The sequence below is a fragment of the Piliocolobus tephrosceles genome, chromosome 3 (genome assembly GCF_002776525.5).
Source record: "Piliocolobus tephrosceles isolate RC106 chromosome 3, ASM277652v3, whole genome shotgun sequence".
NCBI lineage: Eukaryota > Metazoa > Chordata > Mammalia > Primates > Cercopithecidae > Piliocolobus > Piliocolobus tephrosceles.
Genome location: NC_045436.1, coordinates 4,050,266 through 4,074,126, shown reverse-complemented (window position 1 = coordinate 4,074,126; position 23,861 = coordinate 4,050,266). Strand labels below are relative to the sequence as shown.

The window sequence follows — 23,861 nt, the reverse complement described above, 5'->3', positions numbered from 1 at the left end:
AAAGAATTCAGATATAATGAGTGGAAAACAATCTTAAAGAAGTCTGAAAGAAGCGACAGCTTAATGAAACCCAGCTACTGGTTCCATTTTATATTTATCTTTCCAAACTGCTAATGAATTCTGACCCACTTAGTCATGACAAAATATATATCCTGAAGAGTCTGTATCCCTTTTGAGGTACTTAATGGAGTTTAGCAGGCAAGAAAATATGGCACGCCTGTTATTCATAATATTTGATCCTTAAATGGACATTAATATGCCACATTTAGAGTACTGGGGAAATGCTAGCCAAATAGTTAAAGCCGCTACTGAGATGAAAGACGTTCCACAAGGAGGAAACTGATTTCAGAACCAGTCACCACAGCCGTGAGGACTTCAGGGCTGCTACAGCACATTAGCCACAAACAATTTCCATCCGGGGAAGTGCATTTCATGCAGCTACTGATGCATAATAAATATTTGATCCTAATTGGACCTAATGATGAATTTCAATTCTGTATTCACCATTCTTTTGTAGGACACCAACACATAAATATAAAAAATAAAAAAGGTTTTGGGGAACATTTTTCATTTCCTTAAGTCACTGAATAATGATGAATTGCCTGGGAGGCTCTTTGAAAATATAGATGAGGCTAAAAAGTTGTTGGGAGAATTAGAAATTGCATAAGGATTCAATGCAAAATACTTTGTAAAAAGAAATTTTAACTTCCTTGTTTAACTTATTTTAATTCATTGAGAAATTAAAGGTAAAATATACTTTATAAAAATATAATCTGGCAAACTTTAATTTGGGTACCAATTTGGAATTCGATTAAACAGGTTCAAGTCTATTTTTATAGATTATAAAAATGCTCCTTTCAGATAAAGTAACCAAGATAATTTTGTTTTGGGAGTTAAAAGAATAAATGTCTGTGCATCCTTTAGTCTCAATAGACTAGCTCTTATTCTATTAGTAGGCAGAAATGTTTAAGCGGTACGTCCAAAAGACATACATGTAATTTTAATGCTTTTAAATGGAATAGAAAAGTTTAATTCTCTGGTGTTTTTTCTTGTATTCTTTCAGAATCATAGCACCAATGGATGTCAGTTTCTAACATTATTCACCTATCTTTTTAAAAATTTACCCCTGAATGCTTATACACTGCTGGTGGAGATGTAAATTAGGTCAACCATTGTGGAAAGCATTTGGTGATTTCTGAAAGAACTTAAAACAGAACTACCATTGACCCAGTAATTCCATTATTGGGTATAGACCTAAAGGAATATATATCATTTTATCATAAAGACACATGCACACATATATTCATTGCAACATCATTCACAATAGCAAAGACATGGAATCCACATAAATGCTCATCAATGGTCAATGGTAGACTTGATAAAGAAGATGTGGTATACACACACCATGGAATACCACGCAGCCATAAAAGAGGACAAGATCATGTCCTTTGCAGCAACATGGATGGAGCTACAAGCCATTTCCTAAGCAAACTAACACAGGAACAGAAAACCAAATAGTACATGTTCTCACTTACAAGTGGGAGCTAAACATTGAGTACATATGGACACAAAGAAGGGAATAACAGACACCACGGCCTACTTGAGGGTGGAAGGTGGGAGGAGGTGAGGATTGAAAAACTACCTATCAAGTACTATGCTTATTACCTGGGTCATGAAATAATCTGCACACAAAACCCCCATAACACACAGTAACCCCCGTGACATGCAATCAATCTACCTAGATAACAAACCTGCACATGCACCCCTGAACTTAAAATAAAGTAAAAAAAAAGATAAAAATAGAAAGTTTACCCTTGACAACATGTTTCATATATAATCACTAAATCTACTAAGGCACATTTGCATATTACATTACAGAGTCTGGTAGCTCCACAGTTTCTCCATCTGTGTACAGTTGGCCAACTACCGAAACCCACATCTTCCAAATCCTAGTGGCTTAACAATGGAAAAGCGAATATCCAGTGTAGCTCAGGGCAACTCAGTGGAATGTGCGTGTCGGGGGGTGGGGGCTGGCAGGGGGCTCTGTTCTAAGCAGCCATTTAGAAATGAGGCTCCTTGAAACTTACTCCACCATACCATGGGGTCTCAGAGTCCTTCACATCCCCTGAGGCCAGCTGTTGGCTGAAAGGAGTGAGAATGTACAGGGTCAGGTACAGGCTTCATGAGGCAGACCCGGAAGGGCAATACATCACTTCTACCACCAGAAATTGTCAAGTGATTCCTTCTAACTGCAGAGGAGGCTGAGGAATGTAATCTACCTGTGTGCCCAGGAGGAAGGGAAATGGGCTTTGTGAAAATGTGCAGCATTATCTCTGCCAAACTGGCAGGAAAAAACCCACCAATGTCATATCTTTATATACTTGAGAGATGTATCATCAGTGACCAATTCTCTGCCCTTGGCAGAGTGCTGATTGGAAATATAGCTTTGGACAGGGCCAATATTAGGCTACGTCAAGATGACCAGCATGTGTCCTGGCAAGCTCACAACAGACTCTGTCAAACGTCAGCATGGCCAGACTACCCTCCTGGTCTTCCAGGCAATCACGCTCCTCTTCCCACTTTGGGACTGACACCTTTGCTTCCCATTGCAATTACAGCCAATTTACTGAAAAGAGTTGACTAGTGTCACTTGCATTTTCACCTGAATAAGGGAAGAGTCACTGTCACTTGGAATGTGACCATAGACTCCACTATCCTTAGACTACATCAGAATTATGCTCCTTTAAACTATTTGGAGGTAAAAGTCACAAGAAAATAATAGGCATCAGAAGCATACACAAATGTGAGATGTTTGGCATGGAAGACAGTTTTCTACTCATAAAATACACAACTTGAAAGTTGGTATAAATATCAGATCGGGAATCATGCCAGCCACGTTTTTACTGGCAGGCATAGCAGGAGATAGCACAGTGAAAATTCTCATAGAGGTTGGAAGTAGCAACAAGTCTTGAAAACTCATTTGACTATCAAGGAGGGCTAGACCACACATGAACTCAGACCACAAAGGCTAAAGGTCTCACTTAGACTCTCTCATCACTCGCATTTAGAACCAGAAGAATAACCACATTTGTTCTTTCAAGACTTTCCTTTTAATTATACATAAGAAAGGAAAGGTCTTTTCATTCCTCATATCTCACTTGGCATAAAATCTAATGTTTGTTCATCTCACTTATCTTAATCCCATACCTCCTCATGTTTATTAGAAGAAAAAATTTAACTCTGCATATCAGAAAACAGATCTGAAGTAAATACCAGTTAAAATGCAAAACAAAAAGCAAAAGAGGTCCCAGATTTTTATAAATGTTGTTTTATAGAAACCATAAGATTAAGGCAACTTGATTTGAAACAAGTGAAGACATCCAAGAATTTTAATAGTATGCAAGTGATTTGGACTGGTGGTTGGCAGCATTGACATTAAATCAGCTGAATTTTCATTGACAGCTCATTAGAAAGATGTTCCAAGAATATCAAATAGAAGATGCTCAACAGAAGCTCTTCTCCAGGCAGTTCATAATTGTTATTTAATTTATGTCATTGCAAGTCGTGATTCAGAACACATAACTCTGTAAAATTTAAAGATTTTTATAAATCACATGAAAAATTTCCCCTTAGTATAGCTATAATTGTGCTGTGTATGTCACATGGATTTTTAATTACATTTTCCAAACACTAAGGCTGTCAATTTGATAAGGAGAATATTTCACAAAATTCACTCTTCTGTTCTAGGATCTTGGTTCTAGGTAACTCATTCTCCAGAAAGAAATCATATCAGGCAGTTCACAAAAGAAAAAAAAATATTTAAGCCACCTAAAAACTCAAGTACTATTCATTGTTGATTATGTCTGGATTTTTACATGATCTTAACTATATGGTCAGTCTATAAAAAGTTATCTATACATATGCCTACAGATGATATGTAATATAAGTAACATCCAGAGCTGGATCCTGAAGCGGGCTTCCATTTTTTTTTTTTTTCATTTGTATTTTAATAAAGGATAATAAAAGCCAAATTACAGTCAACTGTTAAAGCTTTCTTTTTTTTTTTTTTTTTTTTTTTTTTTAATTCTGTAGTATAACAAAAGCAGTTCAGGGTTTTTTTCTGAACAAATGATCCCTTGGTCTTTCCCATGTCACGCTCCTAAAACAACTAAAACGATCCTCTACGTCTAATCAGTCACCTAAGATACCGAGTGGCAAGTCTTTCACATTTGCTGCTTATAATTCCTCAATGGTCCATATTGAGTATTTTCATTCCTGGGTAAGGGAAAAAGCATTTTGGTCCATTAATTCACCCACTCGCTCCTGGAGGACATTAACCAGTTCTGCTGTTACAAAGACGTGAGTGCCACCAATGTGTTGAATGATGAACTTTGCAGGCTTCCATTTTTTTTTCACTTTGGGATGGTTTTCTTGTTGAGCTGCGTGGAAAAGCAGGAAGCACACTGTCTGCTGTGGGGGTTCCTGGTCCAGCAGAAGACTTTCAGATATTGTCCAGTTCAGTCCACTTCTTTGAATCTCAGTGGCTTTTATTATGACATAAGATATTTAGATGATGCAAGCCCCTTCAAGAAACATTATTTTATAAACAGAAACATTCAGTTGTGTGGCCTCATAATTAGCTTCCGAAATGGACAGGAACTGCACCTACGTGAGGAAGGTAGAGCAGGGCAAAATGCCTTTACTGCTTTTCAAATTTTGAATTCTGAGTAGGAAACACAACTAAACCTCCTATCAATTTTTAGTCTTTACCTGTACATTTTTAACTTTTAGAGATTTTTGTTAATGTTCCTTTTTCTTGTTAACTTTGTATTTGATATTTAAGAAACTTTAGAAACGAATGCCTGTATAACATAATTTCAAGATATTAAAAGAGCATTTATCGTTAAGGCCCCTCGCTTTGTACCAGCATCACAATTCCATTTTAAGAGTTATTCCATGTCTTGGGAAATTAAACCGCTGCCCCAACTCCTTCCAGGTGACATAGGAAGCCATGGAGGCATGACGGTCTAGCAGAGAAAAGCCTAGGTGGTATGGATTGTTCCATGTTGCGGGACATACCACAGAGACAAGGGTTTACATTAGTTCAGCAATTTCAAGTTCTTAAAACATCTGCTTTCTCTAGAGCTAGATCTATACAACCGGATGGAGAAGATTGGGCTTAGGTGTTTTGTAAAATTTAAAAATGAGTTCCCTAATGGCAGCTTTCCTGTTTTACTCCTGTTATTGGACTATTTTCAAGCAATTGCTGATACAATCTGGTGAGCCACTGATGAGATTGAGTGTAAGAAATGGAGACTGCTATAATTGTTAACATAGAGGCTGATGGCCAGACTACTGTGTATTTTGTTTATCTAGAGTTGTGTGGAGGCTTCTGTTCAGAGCATTGCTGACACCAGGGCATGCCACTAGTCACACAGTTAGTGAGGCTGGTGATGAAGAAACTCTTAGATCCTAACCAAGAATTTCACATAGCTAGTAAATCAGCATGATTTCACTTGAATTATGCTTCACTTTTTAAAATTAAATATCACGCGAAAGACTTTCCAGAATTATAGCATTCCACCAAATTGCTCTCGCCAGGACCCCGTTGAGCTCCATATCGTAAAATTATTAGTTATATCTAAGCCGTCATCTTTCTTGATTGCGCCTGCCCCTCTGACATACTTTCTTCTCTTGGCTTTCAGCACACTGTGCCCACTTGCCTTCCTCCTACCTTCCTGGGCATGCCTTCTCAGTTTCATTTCCTTTTCCTCTTCTTCCTGGCCTCTCAATCTTGGAGTGCTGCAGGGCTGAGTTCTTAGCCTTCTTTATCCTCTTTCTGTGCTCACTGCCTCGCTCAGTCTCAAGGCTTTAAACACCATGGAGAACCAGCCACCTCTTGCCGTCTCCTCCATTTCCACCTGTTCCAGACACCATCCTTCCTCACCTGGCCATTGCAATAGCTTCCTAATTAGTCTCCAGCTTCCACCTTCCCCCGCCTTACCATCTACTCCCTTCAGTGTGAAAGCCTCATCCTCTGGCACTCAACCCTTCTTTCTCTTGGTTGCAGCTATCCTGGCCTCCTTGCTGTGCCTCAAGCTGGGAGGGCACTCACATTTTAAGGCATTTGCAGAGGCGGTGCCTTCTGCCCCCAGATGAGTGACCCTATAGGTAACCCCCTTCAACTTCCTGGCTCAACATTTGAAACTCCAAGCTGCACTGCCCTCAACACAGACATTCTCCAGACCCTCTTTACCCTGCTATATTGAGCCCCCTTTTACTGTCTTACCTACTATATAATCTCTTATCGTGTTTGTCTTTTACTCTGTGTTCTGTCCATGGGGATTTAAACCCTGTGGGGGCAGGAATTTTTACTGAGGTTATTCACTGATGTGTCCTAAGCACTCAGAACAGTCCTTTGCTTTTGGACGGTGCTCGGATTTGCATGAGTGAATGACTATGCTCTCTCCGGAGTGATGAGGATGTCAGTGTTGCTAAGTTTAGAAATGAAGCACACCCTATGGTACGACAGAACCTGCAGAAGAGATAACAGCTTCTCGCTTAAAGATATGGAGTAGGCGTTAAAATGATTTCTGCCCAATATAAGAAGAGCACTTTGCAATTATCAACTAGAAGCAGTTGCTTACTCTTTCCTCAGTGGATTCTCACAATACCATATGCTATCAAGTTCCATTGTCCTCTTTGTACATGTGAGGGTAAGGTGCTCCGTTGGATGTATCTTGAAACAGAACAGAGTTTGTGTATGTGAGGGGTGTGTGTACCTTTTTCTAAGGATTGAGCTCGATGACCAAAGGATATGGCAACAATTCACAAAAATCTCATAATAGTGAATGATGGTGAATGAATAGAGAAGACCTAAGAAATCTCTCAAATGGGTGAGTTCTCCAGGAATTGAAAGGTTTTTTTTTTTTTTTTTTTTTAATGCTTTACAGTTTTAAAATAATGTGGAAATAGAATAATTTGATAAGATTTGGCTGTGGTTTTGATGAATGCTCTAAGAATCGTCCCCAGTGATAACCATTCAAAGATAAATGGTGATGTTTTAGATAGAAGTCAATAGTTGTTCTATTGCCGGTAACAGGGTTCCTTAGGTATAATTCTGTTAGTTGCTCTTATGGTCTTATGTGACTTATATAGTCATTATTTCAAAGCTTATCACATCCAGTAAAATCCTATAGTTATTAGCAATAATCTAAGTCAACTTTAGCAATCAATTAAGGTTAGAAATTTAACTTCTATAAAATACTCTATGCCACAGTACTTTCCTATTCCTATGGGGTAAATTTCTGCTATAGACTCCATGGTGGCTCCTTGAAATGGTATGTACTCAAGGATAGACCAGCTTAGGGGATTCCAAATGCCATTTCAATTTTTACTTTATACAGCGTATTCTCGTTCTCAGTCCGTGCTTAGACTTCCCAGCTCTCAGGCTCAACTCTCAGATCAGGAACAACCCTACGTACCATGTTTCGTTTCCATCGAATTGGCAGTGACTCATTTAATTACGCTCCATGTGTTGGCCAAATATGAGGAAGGAATACTCCGAAAAATTACCAAAATGCCGCCAGGTGCAGTGCCTCATGCCTGTAATCCCAGCACTTTGGGAGGCTGAGGCGGGTGAATCACCTGACATCAAGAAGTTCAAGACCAGCCTGGTCAACATGGTGAAACCACATCTCTACTAAATATACAAAAAATTAGCTGGGCGTGGTGGGGGGCGCCTGTAATCCCAGCTACTCGGGAAGCTGAGGCAGGAGAATCGCCTGAACCCAGGAGGCGGAGGTTGCAGTGAGCCGAGATCGCGCCATTGCACTCCAGCCTGGGCAACAAGAATGAAACGTCATCTCAAAAAAAAAAAAAAAATTAACAAAACGCATCTGTATAGGCATCCTATGTCTACATATGCATCTACACAGGCTTTGGGATGCAGCAGCATTGGATAGAACAATACTGATCCCTGGAAAAGATACACCACAAAAGAGCCCGGCTGCCTTTCACAAATACGAATTCATGAACACATCCAGGAAAGTCAAAGTGTGTAGTGCATTAAAAACACATTTCCTTCTCGTTAGTTGCATGAGGATATAAAAATTAAATCAAATCAGCTTTGTTGCCAATTTCAAGAATGTGACTGAGGACAGGGAGCAGAAGAAAGCAGCGTCACCAATCCTACTCTGAATAATCTGTCACCACGCTAGCAGAGTAGAAAACGTTTCATTTTAAATGATTGCTATTTCGGTTACATAATAAAAGTTAATAGATATAACCCCAAACACAAGACTGAATTCATTCAGACACACACGTACTTGTGTTAGTCTATGAAGGAAATATATCTTTTATGTCAAAATTATGTACTTCTTTGAAATGTAGTTCAAAGTGAAGAAGAAAACTTTGAACATTTTCCTTCACTTTTAACTCCCTTGCCCCAAAGCAAACACCTGAACATATGTTAAAATACTTGAATTCATAGCTGCCATCAGCAATGTCTTTATTCATTCAGAAATTTTGCTTCAATATCCCTCTGTTAGACTTTTTCCTGAATGTTGATCTTGAAAATCTGTACTGAGAGCTTAAAAGTGTTTCTCCAATGTCACATTCAACTTCCACAGATCATTTCAGAATCATACTCCTTTGCTATTTAAACAGTAGCAAATACAATAATATCTCTATAATCCATGGATAATGTATATATGCTAGTATAGATAGCTATCCTTCTAAAGAAATTGTTCCCAAGGCGCAAAGGCCAACACATAAATTCACCTGCATTTTTAGAGTGGATGTTCATGGCGATGTCATTGGAGAAAGGCTATGCTCCCAGTGACAGTCACGGAGGCCAGTACAGGGTCTTGAGTAGGTTCTCAACAAATGATTGTTGTGCTTATTAATTGAAGAAGAATGATCTTATATGTGAATCAGAAAGGAAGGAAGTTAGGAGTTTACTAGTAAAACCAAATAGTTCGATAACTGTTTTTTAATACCTTAATCTATTTCATATTGGCATAAGGATCCCTTTATGTTGCTTCAGTCATTTATTTCTTAAAGACTCCTTTCACTATCATTTACAAATCATATGATTTTAGGCTTTCCAGCTTTTTTTTTAAAAACAAAACTTTTATTATTTAGCATTTGCTTCCACAACCATCACATCAGTATATAGTAAGTGAGAACGAAGCAAGTAATTTGTGAACATTGTCAATACTGTGTCCAAAAGAGAATCTGAGGAAAAGGGTTCTCTGAGGTTAGTAGCGGGGCTGACATTGAATCTGAGTTCCATGCCCAGCAGTGAGCCACACCCTTTCCTTACTAAGGAGTCTGGAAATGTTGCCAGCCCTGCTTTTTATCTTTGAAAACACAGGACTATTTATGTCTAAACACAATGAATTTACCTTCATTGGTTGACACAGTTATCTTTCCTGACCCTTAAAATCTCAACAGACGGCAAAGTGCACACACTTGCTATATAATAGAAGTTTGGTAGATGGGAAGTCTACACGCAAAGTTGATTTGTTTTGGCAAGATAACCCAGCCACAAGGGGTTACGTGGAAGGCAGAGAGAATGGATGTAAAGAGCAGTCAGGACACCACTGAGAACTCCCAGTCAAGAATGTTGCAATCGCCTGTGAACTAGGAAAGGAGAGATGTTGAAGCCATGTGTACGTAGGTAGAATCAATGAGTAGGGACTAAGTTGGTACGAAGAAAAATTCGAATGCTTGTCTAAGATTCTAATTCTCAGTAACTGGGTGGTACCATTGTCAAGATCCAGCCCTGGGAAGGAAGAGCAGGGTGGGAGTTGGAAAGCGAGTTTTGGACGTATTGAATCTGAGGTACTCAGACGGCATTCAAAGGAGATGTTCACCAGCTTCTTGGAAGTGCAAGTCTGGAACTTTCACAAGAGATCAGGGATAGAGACATAGGCTTAGGAGTTATCACGAAGGAGGAAACAGGTGAACTCAGGGAAGATTATGGAGATTTAGACAAGAGGGACAGAAACCAAGGGAGTAACTTTAAGGTCGGGGGAAAAAAAAAAAAAAAAAAAAAAAGGCACCTGTAAGTGGAATTCAGAAGATGTAATCAGAGAGACTGAAGGTAAATCAGAAGCTTCCAGTGTGACAGAAGGCAAAGGGGAATAGATTTCATGAAGATGCAAGAGGCAGCAGCGTGTAATGCCAGTAATCTAAAAGACTTGTCCACCTTTGTTTCCAAATACTACTTTATGTTAATTATGTAATACCTGGTTTCTCAGCTTTAATAACAATGGCATGAGAAAATTCAAAATTACTTTCTGTGTCATTTCTCTCAGTGTGTTCATTATTATTTAAATACATTTGTATGCTTTCATGAACTTTACTTATGAAGGAGTTAAGAACATCGCATCCCAAAATACACCACTTTGGCATATTGAGTATTTTTAGTTAAAGGCACTTAAGAAAAAGCAGGTGAGGTTGGGCGCGGTGGCTCACACTTACAATCGCAGCACTTTGGGAGGCTCTAGCGGGTGGATCACCTGAGGTCAGGAGTTCGAGACCAGCCTGGCCAACATGGTGAAACTCCGTCTCTGCTAAAAACACAAAAATTAGCTGGGTGTGGTGGCAAGTGCCTGTAGTCCCAGCTACTCACGAGGCTGAGGCAGGAGAATCGCTTGAACCCAGGAGATGGAGTTTGCAGTAGCCGAGATGGCACCATTGCACTCCAGCCTGGGTGACAGAGTGAGACTCTGTCTCAAAAAAAAAAAAGAAAAAAAAGCAGATGCAAGAAGATCACTCTGACCTTCCTTCTGTTTCTTAAAAGCAGGAGATGAAATTCTCATGTGAAAGATGTCCTCCCTTGGCCAGGAGGGAGGCATCATTCTCATGGGCAAGGACCAGAAGCTGAGGCTGAGGGAAACCTGTACCACCTGCTATACTGGCCCTTCCTTCCCAGCCATTCTCCTCCAATCACCTGCCCTGGCCCAAGCTCTCCACCCCCAACCTCATCACATTCCTGCAATTTACTGCTCTTTGTCTAATTCCTCATATAAGTGGTCAATGCAAACTGCATCTTTGGGTCTTCACAAATTCTGAAGGTTTTCATGCCACGTAAACTTCTATTAAATAAATGTATATGTGTTTCTCCTGCGGATCCGTCTTATGTCAATTTAATTCTCAGGCACAACACCCACGCGCCCCTACCCCCTAACAAACCCTGACAGAGTAGAGGTATAATTTTGCCTCCCTTACACCTAGAAACATAGAAACCATCTTTTCTTTGAATTTAATGATTTAAAATTATAAAGACTTTTGGCTTGCACTGAGTTTTCAGATTACATGTGAAATTACTTGTAAAGAAAAATGATTCAATATTATCCATCATTTATGAAAACTCTTAAAAAGATAGTGATGTCTACCAGCTTTCCTATTTTAGCATATTGGAATGAGTCTATGGATAAACAAATAGAAAAAATTGGAATAAAAATCCTCAAAATTAAGCACTGGTTCCTGCCAAATGGTAATGAAAAGTCACTAGTTTTTTCCAATTACATTAAGGAAGTGTAAATATTTTTAAGGAACAGCTGTGTGTATATAAGTTTTTCTGAATAAATTAAATTATAAGAAATATATAAGCTACAGAATGAAGTCTTTATATTAAAACCAGGTAGTCCCACTTTGCCTGGTATCATGTTAACAGGAAACTGAAGCATATCCAGCCATATCATTGCTCTCCATAGTCCTGTGGCAACTGAGAGGACTGACTGCTTGTATGTTTTACTCACTTTTCATACATTTATTACATAAATTCTCTTAAAACAGAAATCCTTTCTTCTCAACCTGTTGACCCAAAACCAATGGTAAAGAGGTTAAGATAATATATTCACTGCTAGATTCAAAGCCCATTATAAATTTTCCTAAAACATAATGACAAACTATTTGATAATTTAAAGAGTCAACATCACATTTATAACAATGCCATACAAAAAGATACACAATACAAAAACCATCTTGAATGTAGGTTTACAAAAGATGTTTGTCTGCTAAGGAACTACATTCATTTTCTCTTCCAATTCACCATCTATAGAGGTTTTGAGCCCTAGGCAAAAAATATAGAAGTATAGGCCAAACATTATACTATCTATGATAAATTTTCAGAAACTTTGGGCTGCTTTAAGTAATCTACTTATGTTTTATATAGTCTCTCAATGTTAGCAGCTGTGAAAGATATTTACAATTTACTTCCTATGTAGAATTTATATTAAATTTAAGAAATAGCAAATAGAGAGAAAGATGTTTTAATGCAGGTTTTTATTCAGTCATTCAAAAGATAAAGAGAATAATATAACAAATGTCCATGTACCCATCATTTATCTTAAAATAGAAGATATTAATTCAGTTAAAGCCTGCTGCGCATGTCTCTAATTCACAGTGCCTTCCTACCTCCAGAGGTAACCAGCATCTGAATGTAATATTTATCAGTCCATGTATTTCTTTACATTATGATGATGTAGGTTTTTAATGAATACTCTTTTTAAGGTTAAAGTAATTCCTTCCTTTGTCTGATTGTGCGTTTTTATCTTGAAAGCCTGTGTTGGGTGTTATCAATTTTTTTTCTGTGCTGATTGAGACTGATCTATAGTCAGAATGTAAAGTTTTAAACCACAAAACTCATATGATTCATATAATGGTGAAGGAAGTCTTCAATAAATAAACTATTGAAGCAATATAAAAAGATCCTTATGAAAATATTTTATTCAGTGAAAATGAAATTACTTTAGGCATTAAAAATAGTTATCTATGGTCACCTAAAACACTATTTGGTTTTACTAGTGAATTCCTCATTTCCTTCCTTTCTGATTTATATGTTAGATAATTCTTAAATTAACAAGCACAGCTGAGGATTAAATATACCAAATGGTCCTCTGCCAAATGTTTTTACACCTATGCTTTTATTAAGTATTTCAAAATATTGATTAGAAAAATAATACATGTGAACATATAAAATTATGATGTGGACACAAAATGATTTTTAACATTAAATATTTTTTATCTTGATATCCAAAATACATAAAATATTGTAAGGATAAAAATCTCACTGCAATCAAGCTTTCTCACCTTTGCATACAAATTATCACTTTGATTTCAGACACGTTTTTACAAGCTGTGGTTATTAAGAGATGGATCTCACCATGTGAGACAAAAAAACACTTGTGTGCGAATTCTAAATTAATGTCCAAACATGAAATACATCCCTTAATTCTTAAAGATGCTCAAACACAAAATAAAATAGATTTTGTATGTAGACATGTAGGCATCAGCACTTTTTTTACTACAAAAAATCGTAGTATTTTATTACTTTTTCCACAAAAAAAGTCTACCTCTGAATTTACCTTTTCACTCAGTTTTTCATTTTTACTTGTTTCTATTAGTTTCCCATCATAAGCCAGTCTTCTATTATATCAATACAGACTTATAAACATGTTTACACTTAATTTTTGTCTTATTCTGCCTTGAATAAAAGTAGTCATAGTAGATATAAAAAGAAAATTTTAATGATTTAATTTGATGTCAGAAATGCAATTTTCTAAGAAAACATTGAATTTCTGCTGCTAAGAGGCATTACTCTGTAAGCTTTTTCCAAAAGTGAGTGTTTTACTCCCCTTTACAAACAGAGGCAAAACCACCTTCTACTTCAGCATGAGGTGTGGATCCCTTAGTCTGACATCTGACATCCTTCTTGAATTTGCACCGAACCTCCATCCTTTATCTCCAACAATTCCTGGCTGAGTCCCTTCACTGCGGACCTACTCATAGAAGTGCACATGAAGTGGACCACCTGGTGTGCCAGGCCATACCTTCCAATGCTCGGCTCTGCTGGGACCATAAGGATGGGCTTTCTCCTCCCACTGTACATTTAGATGGTCATACTGGGTTTTGGATAGTTTCCCATTCTTAATCATGGTCTTGAACCGTTTTTGTTTTAAAAGCAAATATTCTTATGATAAAAAAGATAAATGTGAAATAGAAAATACTGTAGATCTACAGATCAAAATCATATTTGAAAACCATATTTAATTGTATATTCGTTAAATTCACATAAAATGTACCCATATGTAACTTTTCAACATTCTTGAGTGTTTTGGAAATTAACGATTTGTTCTAAAACTTGAGTGTTACATAGTTTTGAAATATTTCAAAGTTCAGTTCAAATACACACAAAACTTCTGGTTACCACTTGGAGCTAAATTCAATACCAACCAAATTTTTTAGGTTTGCAAAATTGAACTAAAGAAGTACCACTGAGTTGAGGGCATGTCAAGATCTAGTATTAAACCCATTCAGAGTTGCACTTGGACCAGCATATTCCAGGGGTCACAGTAACCAACATCCAATGCCTTAAAAATATACGCTGTACGTGTGTTTTTCTATTAAGCTAAATTCAATCTTTTTTCAGGCATAAATTTATTTGAGAACAAGAGATGAATGTTTCTATTCTATCCTTTCTAATATCAAGTTGGTCTTTAAAATATTGTTTTAAACTGTGTTAATTTCCTAACCAGATTCTTTTCGGTATGTTGACAGGTTATTTCAACCAGCCTCGTCCTAACATTTGGCTCCTTATACTATTGGCACATTCACGTCTTTCTCTGCCATCTTCGCCTCTGATGCTTGTTTTTCTCTCAGTGAAGTACAGGAAGTCAAAACTTAGACTTTGAAATGTCTCCTTCATTGCCTGGACCAATGGCTTTCTTGTGTTTTATTGAAAATGAAAGAACTATGCATTTGATGAAACAATAAAAATACAACCTTTCATCTCTGATAATACTGAGCATTAAATAAAATTACAGGTGCAGTTATTTTGCAGGTAGAGTTTTACTTCCCAGGACAAAGTCTAGATACAGAGGGCAGTGCTGACCTGCCCCGAGGCCTTGGTCTCCGCACCGGTTGGTCTCATCTTATTTCGACTGCTCTCATCTTTGTCCTCTTCTTCTCAGTTACATCTATGATACAGGCACTGTCCAGTGTTCCATTTCTCTAATCCCTTGAACACTGTTCAGCAGTATTACTAACATATGAGCCTGATTGTGAGCCTTTTGTTCTCAATAAATAAATACAAACTCAAGGCACCTTCCCAGGGGCTTTGCCTGGGACCTAAATATTCTTTGAGTCCTGAGTTTTCTCTTCTCTGGGTCTTTGTCCTCCATCATTTTCTGCGATTTGAATACCCTCTTATCCAAACCAAAACCCCAATTCCAGTACAGCTTTTCCTTTGTGATCATACCATTGATTTTCTAGTACAACATACGCCCAGCTCCCAATTCCAGCTCTGAGCTCCTAGAGTTCTGGGGCACTTCGCATTGCCTGTCTTCTTTTGCAGAGTGTTATATCCAGGAGCATGTGTCCAGCTCTCCTACCGGACTGCTCAGCTGCATGTGGCACAGCTCCTTGCACACAGTACATAGAAGGCTTGGTGACAGAATCCCATGTTCACCATGATCATCCCTGGACTGATCACCTTTTAAATAATGCACAATGTTCTCACATCTATTTAAGGAAGAAACAACTGATTTCTATCTTTTAAGATTGCATTTTAAGACCACATCAAAGGCTTTGAATCTCTCACCAAAGCTAACAATAAAAAACAAATTTGGCCAAGTGCAATAGCTCACACCTATAATCCCAGCATTTTGGAAGGCTGAGGTGGGTGGATCACTTGAGGTCTGGAGTAGGAGACCAGCCTGAGCAACATGGCGAAACCCCGTCTCTCCTAAAAGCACAAACATTAGCTTATGTGCTGATACGTGACTGTAATCCCAGCTACTCAGGAGGCTGAGGCATGAGAATCGCTTGACCTGGGAGGCGGAGGTCACAGTGAACCAAGATTGCACCACAGCACTCCAGCTTGGGCGACAGAGTGAGAGCTTGTCTCAAAAAAAAAAGCAAATTTGATCATATATAATTGAATTTGTTTCAAAGTAAGGGAAAAGGGAGTATGCAAGGGCGACACGTGGCCTGTTCTTCTGAAAAAGCAAGAAAGGTTATCTTTATACACCAGATCAAGGTATTGCCAGCTACAGAGTGACATCCCACACACAAAAAGAAAATTTTCTTCAAGCGAAAAAAATAAGTGGCCAATAAGGTCACATTCAAAAATTAAACTGGTCTTGATTACTGATACCATTTTTCAATAAAAGTAACCAGAGCTCCTTGAAGAAATAATTGATTTTAGGACTGGTACATGAAATATACAAAATGATGCGGGAGCATCTTGTAGTGCCAGGAAAAAAAAAGTTAACCCTTAAAATGATGGCTATAAGTCAAAGGCATATGGGAGACGGGAAATGTATTTTGGATTTCAGATTTTTTCAGATTTTGGAATATTTGTATATCTATCATGAGTTATCTTGGGGTTGGGACACAGATCTAAATGTGAAATTCGCTTACGTTATATGTACTGTATCCAAATAGCCTGAAGGTAATTTTATACAATGTTTTTAATAATTTTGTGCATAAAACGAAGTTTGTGTACACCGAACCATCAGAAAGCAAAGACATCAATATCTCAGCCACCCACATGGAAAATCTGGTGTTGTTTGGCATCACCATAATTCCTGACTGAATTTATTTGCTACCAATAAGCAATCATTTTCCTGGTCTTACTCACACATAAGTACTTAACGGTAGAAAATACTACGATTTTTTTTTTTTTTTTTTTTGAGAGAGAGTCTTGCTTTTGAGGCCCAGGCTGTAGTGCAATGGCACGATCTCAGCTCACTGCAACCTCTACCTCCCGGGTTCAAGTGATTCTCCTGCTTCAGCCTCCTGAGTAGCTAGGATTACAGGCATACACCACCATGCCTGGCTAAGTCTGTATTTTTAGTAGAGATGGGGTTTCTCCATGTTGGTCAGGCTGGTCTCCCGACCTCAGGTGATCCACCCTCCTCGACTTCCCAAAGTGCTGGGATTACAGGCATGAGCCCCTGTGCCCAGCCTAATACTACTATTTTTTAAACAGTAAAAATACATACTATTGATAGGGTGAAAAATAATGTGTTTAGGTAACTGAGCAGCACAGGAACAAGACCATTTTCCTTTATCAGCTGTTAGACAACAGCAGCAACGAACAATGCAGGCTTTCAGTCGCCACCTATGATGCTGTGTTTTGAGTAAAAGGCCACTGTACACTGTATTTTTTTTCTTTTTTAGGTGATAAGAAACATCAGAAGCAGTTGACAGACCAGGAAGCAGGTCCTCTAAGAAATGAGGAGGTATTCTGCTGGATGGCTTTGAAAATATTTTCTCCAGCCTCATCTGCCTCATTAACAGCGATTTTTGTCTTAGAAGTCTCTCTTTGAGTTTCTACACAGACATGACTGCTTATTCTGCTATGAATGCCCTCTGCTCTAGTCCTTCGGTTAGCCCATCACATTGTCACTGTGGCATCTGTATGCACATTTTCTGCAGTGTTAACGTCATCTTCATTGTCCAATCGTGGCATCATGTTGGTGCTCAAAACGTTTCAGATTTTGGAACATTTTGGATTTCAGACTTTTAGAGTAGGGATGCCCAGGCTCTACTACTTCTTATTTCAGAGAAAAATATAATATCCAAATAACTAATAAAAACTCGGTTGGAGAATGAAGACTTCTAGAAATAACTGTTTAATCTGCTTCTGATAAATAATCCTCTGCTGTACTGCAAAGGGGAGACCACTGCTGTTACTGTTTGTGTCATCACGCCCTGATCAGACAAACACTGACTTTTAAAAAAGAAAACAAGTACATTATATATGTAAATGTAGACTGTAATAATATATCCTTGAGAAATAAATAAATATTACATGGACTCCATTTTTTTCTGACAGTCAATTAAGCACAAAAAGATTTTTAAAGCACTGATTTTTGCATTCTTAAATGACAAATGAAGTCTTCTTGAAATAAGATTTTTAATGATTTAGAGAAACATTTGCATATACACTAGCTTGGTGTTGATTCTCAATTTTTCATTTATTTTTTTTAAATCCTTTCCCTGGCACTTTTATCCTTTCCCTTGTTTGTTTGTTTGTTTGTTTGTTTGTTTGTTTGTTTTTAGACAGAGTTTCACTCTTGTTGCCCAGGCTGGAGTGCAATGGTGGGATCTCAGCTCACTGCACCCTCTGCCTCCCAGGTTCAAGCGATTCTCCCACTTCAGCCTCCCAAGTAGCTGGGATTATAGGTGTGTACCATCACACCTGGCTAATTTTTTTTTTTTTTTTTTTTAGTAGAAATGGGGTTTCACCATGTTGGTCAGGCTGGTCTCGAACTCCTGACCTCAAGTGATCCACCTGCCTCAGCCTCCCAACATACTGGGGTTACAGGCATGAGCCACCATGCCCAGCCTATCCTTTCCCTTTTTCTGTTTTGTTATGGATGATGAACATCTTACAACTACTGAACTCCTTATACCTTGATATCTTCAGTGAGAACTTCCTTGTGGGATGGTTCTGAATGATTCCTCTAGAACCTCCATCTGAACATCTTCCTTTCCTCTGCTCATGGTACCAGTCTGGGGCTATCAAAGTTATATATGCTGATAAATGCTACACTCTGACTAGCGAAGTTAGTGCTAAAAGGCAGCTTCCACATATAGCACTTCCAAATTGTGTTATTGCTGGCTTTTCCAATGCTTTCCCTACTAGGGCATCCACTGCATGTCACTGCTAAAATGCAAACCATATCTTTAATGAAAGTCTATTTTATTGAATACATAAGTGACTATGAAATTTTAAATGAAAATTGATGGCAATTTAATTTTATAATTAACCTATATCTATGTATCTCACCAAAGAGAGTCTAAATCTTTAGTGAGGCCACCGATTCATTTGTATGAAAATTCTTCACATGAGTTTAGAAATCTTCCAACTAAGAAAAGGACAAGTCAAATCTTAGTGTCCTGGGTGGCTGAGCATTTCATAGCTGCCAGAGAACCATGAGGACCTTCCTGAGACTGACTCACGGGAGTTACCTGTAATGATCTATGTCTCCCAATGGGTCATATTTTTATTGGAGATTATTTACTATGCCTGGAATCCTAATGCTTGGTGTCTCTAATGAGAAAAATGATACCAAAAAATGTCAATATTCAGCCAACACAAATTTTCTATGATCTACGAAAGAATGCTTTCAGATCCTGGGCTTGATCATTTTTGTTTTCGATGTCATAGATTTGCTGAACAAAGCTTACAAATCCCCCTTTTCCTCTCTGCTTGCTACTACCCCGACCCAGAAAACACACACACACACCTTCCCAACCAGGTCCCATGTGACTGGTAACACCCACATCAACTCTAGGTCGCCATGCTTTTCTGAGGGACATTGCCTCCACTGAGGGCTCCTTTCTTCTCAGTATACCTTACATTCCCAGCCACAGTACTGAACTTCTCAATGCTTGCAATGTTCCCTTGGAGTATATCAGTTGAGCAGGAGGAAAAAAAATATCTGGAAGTTTATTATTTTTCCACCAATATATTTGACACCACCTTTGGAAAGGGAACAAAAGGCATACTGTCAAGCGGATAGACCTGGACAAAATGTTACTGTTTGTTCCTCACGAGCACAGAGGTATATTTAAGCAAAGAAAGGCATTCCATGACTCTCCTGGGACTTCCTTCCTTTAGCTGAATTCTACCAACATGTTCACACCACTGGGGCTCAGGCTGCTGGAATTTAAAACTCAGACCTCTATCTGCCAGTGCTCCAATCCCACGGCCACAAACATTCATATTAGGATGGAACCTGGCTTTCAAACATCATGAGATGAATGGGAGTTTATTGGGGGAAAAGGTGTGCCCCCATGAAACTACAGTAGAAGATGTGGAAATAGGACTGTCCCTGTTCAGCAGATTCTATACTGATACAATAAAGCCTAAAGTCACCAGAAGTCAGCTGGCCTTGGGTTATGTTTCCAACGCAGACTCACTGACATTCATGAAACCTTTGGCAACACAGGCCAAGTTTCGTGCAAGGCTGGGTAGAATACTTCTTTCATGTGGAAGCCGGGTGAAACTCGGCGGCTTTGGCTACATTTCACCTGAAGTTTCACATTCAAACAGTCCAGAGTTTCAACGTAAAATTAAGGGGTGAAGAGAAACAGAAAGAAAAAACAAAACAAAACAGGGGAAAAAATGGCTTGCCTGGGAATGGAATGATCACCTACCATTCTCCAAAAAGATCTCATCCTGGTGCCCTTTAACTTTACTGCTGGAGTATCACCTCTAGCAATATATTTGCACCCAGCGACCAAGGCTTCCCAGTACTAAGGGGGAGTGAGTATTCTAGCTAGACCACCCTTCCGCCCCCCACAATGTCCAGGCTCAAAATAACGGGAGGATTTAAAATGTTAACCACACACATAAATGCAATGATTAACATGTTTCTTATAATGTAGACTTGAAGGGGAAAAGTGGCAATGAAATGCCCAGGTTTGCGAAATTAAAAGATTAGACTGAACATCTCTAGGTTTTTCTACTATGAATCCAAATTTTGGAGATTCTATTGCATCTGCTCCTAATCCAGGGGGATCCCTGCCATAGCTTTCCCCACAGTTCCGCCGCTCTGGAGACTTGTCCTGTGGCCACTTGCGTCTGTCCTTCTTAGCAAGGTGCAGAGGACGGGGGCAGACTGCGTCAGCGCTGAGGAGCTAGCGTCCTTGACTGGGACTTAAACAGTCTCCTGACAGGATTAGGCTCATTCTATTCCTAACCTTCAACAGAACACACAACACACAGGGACCGTTTGCCAGGTAATGTCAAACTCTGCATTTGGCTGAGGACTGTGAAAATACCTTGTGCTTGGGGTGGGAAAGAAAAGGGGAAGAAATGTCATACACGCGTGTGCCTTCTTTACAATGAAGAGAATATTCCAAAGTTGATTGAATGGCTAGTAAGTGCTACATTTTGCCCATTTTAGGAAATTCATTTTTAAGAAATCCCTTATCCCTTACACAGCAGACGTTTCACTTGTAAAACAGACTTCTGGCTACTGAGGGGTTTTTTTGTTTTTGTTTTTTTTTCCAGTTTTCTTTTGATTTTAATTTTGTTTTTCTTTGTTTGTTATTTCTTCCTCTGTTTTTGTTACTCAGAAGATCATTATGTGGTTAAAATGCATGCTTTCCTTTGATATGTGGCCTGTGATACCAATAAACTTTTCTGAAAAAAAAAGTATCTCTGACCTCCAAAGATTTCAGCATCCATGTTTTAAAAAAGCACCCGTTGGGCCCCAAGGCACACGGAGATTCTGAGGCAGCAGGGTAGCCAGCCCGGGCTTCTGGGCACTGCCATTTGCTGCTTGCTCTTACACATCTGCCAGACAGGGGTCACGAACTGTCATGAAGTCTGCGTTGGGGGAATTTTACCAGAGAATACTTTTCTTTCAAATGGGGGTCCCTCTAGAAGTAAAACCGAAGACAGATCGGTCAGGAAAACTAAAGCTCCAATAAATTATTGAAAGGAAATGCTATCAAAGCATTAAACCAAAAGGAAAAAAAAAAAGGAGACATTTTACTGAACATAGTAAATAGCCACAATCAAAGTAAATGCTGTGTTTGAAGTTAAAGTCCACAGATCAAAGTACTTTGCAAAATGTCAAGTGCAAGCATAACGAGGGGGAGAGGGAGCCACCGAAACTGACCCAAAGTATCACATTGTCACGTTAGAGAAACCTGCCAGCAAATGTACTTAGCAAAAAATATTCAGCTTAGTAAGGAATCCTCAAAACCGTCCCCTAAAATGTGCTAGGAACATACAAAACAACAATAACAAAAACAAAACCCTCAAAACCCCCAAATCAACCACTCTGATTCCACACGAGCAATGAACGAAACAGGGATAAAAGAAGAACATTATACAATACAGCTCGCGCGTTGCCCTTAAAGAATAATTACTTATATATATTCTCTTTACTCAGGTGGATGGCATCTTTTTCTTCTCTCTCTCTTTTTTTTAATGCCCCTGGAAAGTTAAAAATAAAGCAGTCTAAACAACAAAAGTATGATGTCTGAAAGATCCTCTCATTGCTCTGGCAATCAGGCTTAATTAGACCTCTGATCTGTGGTTCAGTCAGAGTCAAGTCTGTGCTGCAGGTCACTATAATGAGAGCTTTAAGCAAAGCTTAAAATGTGCAGCCACGAACACGCCCAGATGCTCCCGCTGTATTCTGGAACACAGCGTTTACCTGGGAACTGTTCACAACTCTCCTGATTATTTCCACTGTAAGTAAGTTATTTTAAAGACATTAGTCACGAACATATCAGAAAACAATTAAATAATTCCGGAATAAAAAATCTTACCTACAGGCAGCTGAGTTCAACTGTTGCTCTATGCAGAGGAAGGAGGAGTCGGTGGTCTTTTACATGTAGAGATTGTTTATTTAGCCCTTTTTAAAAGGTCTTGAACTCCAGAGGTTTAAGATTAAGTCCAATCCAAGTGTCTGAAGGAAAAAAAGGCAAGAGAGAGGCAAGTAAGAGAGGGAAAGAATCGCAGCTGCTGGGTGGTGCTACTGTTCTGAGAGCATTTGAGCTATTTTCAGCATTAACAGCAGCCGGGGTTGTCTGCAAAGGGATGAAAATGCCTTCCCCGGATCGCCACCCCCCACTCCAGGGGGGAAAAAACACCAACCAGGAAACCCACAACAACTTGGTTCATTGTGCAAATATTCATTTAAATTTTAAGGAAAACTGCCAGCACCATTGAAAACAAAACAAACCCAAAGTTGACTGGAATCTTAAAGCAACACAGTGCTCCTCAACTTTTCAATATGAATTACCTGATTCATTGAAAATGAGATGTCCTGTTTATGCTTTATTGAGAAGGAAGGCTTTTCTTCTGCTATTTCCTAAGGGGTCTTAAGAAATAGTTGAGTGCTTTCTGGTCAGCAGTATCTGTTGCCAGTCTATTCTTCTTAAGAATGAAGACAAACCATTTCTTAAAAGAGCCCGCAACCTAAATTTCCAGTTTCATCAACTATGCTATTTTTGAAAGCTACTGGGTTAAGCGTTGACACCTCTTATCTATTGGCAGAGACTGGGGACCATTCAGTGACGTGAGGCAGACAAACAGTGACCCCTGCCTCCGCCTCCACAGGCCAATGAAGAAATCATTCTGGTTGGGTCACTGACAATGACTGACAAGCTCTGAGCCTTCATTTTGTTTCTAGAATTAAAAACTAAGAAGTTGTATTCATTCGTTCATTCATTCAGCAAATGCTTATTTGGTGAGCACTTCAGAGCTTACTATAAGCCAAGCACTCTGGGAATACAGTGCTGGGCAGAATGAAGCGTCCTTGCCTTCAGGGGTTTAGAGCACACAGATGCAGCGAGAATAAATAAAAACAGAATGTTTAAGTATTTTCCAGACTTTTTCACATGATGAGACTATTCACATCATGGCAGCTGAAGACTGAGATCTCGTTCTACTATGGATGAAGGAAGATACTACGCGTCATCAGATCAATTTCGGGCCTGCATTGAGTCATTGTGCCCTTACAACACCACCAGGGTGGAAAATTAGTTGCTTTCTACCAAAGAAGCAGCTAAGTATTTTTATGAACGCTTTCATTCCACATAGATGAAATCCCTGTGTTTTTTCAGCCCCCTACTCCCCATAACAAAAAGAATGCTTAGGTAGTCAGAAAGTACTACTGAGACAGGCTTTCCATCGGGAGATGAAAAGAGAGTCTTCAACCTGAATCCAGTATAAAAAACCGCCGGTGGCTCATGCTTGTAATCCCAGCACTTTGGGAGGCCAAGGCGGGTGGATCACGAGGTCAGGAGATCGAGACCATCCTGGCTAACATGGTGAAACCCCATCTCTAATAGAAATGCAAAAAATTAGCTGG

General features: G+C 38.9%; 1 protein-coding gene across 7 annotated transcripts in view; it reads right to left on the bottom strand.

Annotated features, from left to right (window-relative positions):
• Positions 1-23,861, bottom strand: part of SORBS2 (sorbin and SH3 domain containing 2) — a 378,235-nt gene that overhangs the window by 169,704 nt on the left and 184,670 nt on the right. For 5 of the 7 annotated variants that reach the window (XM_023221003.3, XM_023221004.3, XM_023221011.2 and 2 more), the window contains one exon: positions 22,315-22,454. The exons of 1 other annotated variant lie outside the window; for it this stretch is intronic. The gene's annotated coding sequence lies outside the window, so the exon portion shown is untranslated. Of the gene's footprint in view, positions 1-22,314; positions 22,455-22,790; positions 23,008-23,861 lie in introns of those variants that run through there. One more of the 7 variants, XM_023221006.2, reaches the window with a different exon arrangement.